General features: G+C 45.8%; 1 protein-coding gene across 2 annotated transcripts in view; it reads right to left on the bottom strand.

Moving 5' to 3' along the window:
* LOC137421140 (proprotein convertase subtilisin/kexin type 5) overlaps nt 1-2,500 on the bottom strand; it is a 172,006-nt gene that overhangs the window by 48,518 nt on the left and 120,988 nt on the right. The window lies entirely within an intron of this gene.

Genomic DNA, 2,500 nt, shown 5'->3' on the forward strand with positions numbered 1-2,500 from the left:
TGCAACGCATCCGTCAATCCATACATCCACCATTACTTCTGCTGGAATTCCTTTCTGTAGGTAAGGATGGTTCAGTATCAAGACCTCAAGACATCGACACCTGAAGTAGGAAAAATGTTGGACTTTTAAACTATATGTATATATATACATACGCAATAAATGGTGGTTAATATGTGACGTGAATACATTTTTCTTCAGCAAACATTAAAATTGTCCTCTTGTATTATTTTGCTGTAGGTTAGTAGGGAGATGATCGAATAGCTGACGGGAGTGTTCTGTGATCACGAGTTGTGAGATTGCTGGTATGAAAAGCATTGAAATTTGATATGTTGGTGTCTTGAGAAATAGTAATTTACTAGCCGAAACCCGTGGAACATCCACGGAAGGGAGGATGTGGTGTATGGATAGAGTGTACCATTATGGATGGCATAGGGGAGGGCTCATGGGATCTTCTTCCGTTAAGCTCCAATTTTTTCTCTTTAAGTTAAGTCCAATCAGTCCTCTCTGCTCGAAGTGCTCAGGCCATGCCTTCCCGCTCTCATACTTTTATTTCCGTTCTGTGTAGAAAGAGATTGACATATCGTTCGTCTGTTTTCAGCTCGTTATCTTTAAGCTTCCTTACGTCTCGCCACCTGCTACACCTCTCTGAGTTACGAGGATTTATGCAACGCACCCCGAGTATCGCAACGTCACTCCATTTAACTTTATTAAAATGACGATAAAGACGTTTCCTTATATATCCTAATTTAAAATGTTCAAGGGAACAAAAAGACCATTTGGTTCACACCACCCATGTTCACACCACTTTACTGTCCAATCAGCGGACGGCTCGCTTCGCCTTCGCCCAGCAGACGCCAATACGATGGCGTCGTATCGGCAGTTAATCGGATGCTTTTGGGCCCCAACGTCGGCGAATTCATATTTTTCGAGTATGTCTGTACGTGATAAACAAAGAGCGCGGTTCGTAGATCGTAAATCCATTAGTGCCGTGGGCATCGGGTCACTGGGTGCGGCGTAAAAGGGATAACAAAGTCGAGTCCTTACGGTATTATTATATAGATACGTGGATACTGATTTTTATGAAGTTTCATTCACAACCAAATAATATACTGTCCGTGAAAGGACACCAAAAATGCTGGAAGACCACAAAAGAAAACGTGTTTAGGTGGCCTGGCGGACCAAATTTTTTTTTTAAAGCATGACCCCTGTATATCTATACATGTTTATATTGTTACGGACCGCGGATTAGATGTTATATTTGCCGAGCGGAGGCTCTGCGACTGAACAGTTATTCCCCGACTAAAACCCGATTCACCCCAAACTTTGGCCGTATCGCGCCGTAGCTACTCAATATGGAAACCTCTAAAGCGACCGAACGAGAATGAAGAAGAAGAAGAAGTACAGAGGAGTAACTGGGTTTATTATTATTTACACACAAGCAAAAAGGAGCAGTCACGTTTATTTACAGGGACATGAGACGCAGGTGACACAGTGAAATCTTTAGCTTATCTAACAGGCTTACTTACTACCCAGGGACAAGACAAAAGACAGACTACGAACACACTTACACGGGGAATGATGATAGGGATGGCAGGTGGATGGCTGGCGGGATAGGGAGGTCCAGCTGGTCCTGCAGCACGATCGGCTCGTTGGGCAGCCGCCGTTCCTTCGCGGCCCTGCTCCAAACTGCCGTCCAGGCCCCACGCTGCTGTGGCTGCAGTTTCGGTGGCTCGAGCTGCTGTAGATGCAGTTTCGGTGGCTCAAGCTGCTGTAGATGCAGTTTCGGTGGCTCAAGCTGCTGTAGATGCAGTTTCGGTGGCTCAAGCCCGCAGCTCAGCTCTGACGACCCAGCTCTTGTCTCCTCCCTCCTTGTCTCAACTCTTTCAAAGCTCATCTCATTGGGGAACGCCCCGCCGTGGGTTATATAGGCCCCGCCCCTCAACCTTTGCGAACCTCCCCCAAACGTTCTTCCTCCGCCCTCTCAAGCCAAACCCCTTGTTCATGGTTGGTCGAGTGGGGCTGGCTCACTCCTCCCCTCTATGACGAGGTGGAGACACGCCTTTCTTCCCCAACCCTGCCTCGTGGCCAATGGTGGTTGAAGAAAACCACCCAAAATGCAGTTGGCCATTAAAATGAAACGAAAGGGGACCTATTCTTATTTCACTTGGTACAATGGAGTATTTAAGTTAATGGGAGACACAGCCTTACCCTAAGACACATAATAAGATATAAGCTATCGAACAGGGGTATTCTATGATTGGCTGACGTGGATGCTTTATGGACTAATTACCGAGACGCCCTTTTTATCTTTATACAACTCTGGAGGCAGGAGGGGCCATATCCAAACAATGTTCATCACCATTTCCAATACAATACAATTTAAAAAATGCCATCCTCATATCCGCAACAATATATATGCTAGCCCAAAGCACCCGGCGTTGCCCGGGTTCTTTTTGAATGAATTTACTACTATAATTCAGCTTTTACTCGCAGCCATAGA

The sequence above is a fragment of the Myxine glutinosa genome, chromosome 2 (assembly GCF_964187855.1).
Source record: "Myxine glutinosa chromosome 2, kmMyxGlut1.1, whole genome shotgun sequence".
In the NCBI taxonomy this organism is placed as follows: domain Eukaryota; kingdom Metazoa; phylum Chordata; class Myxini; order Myxiniformes; family Myxinidae; genus Myxine; species Myxine glutinosa.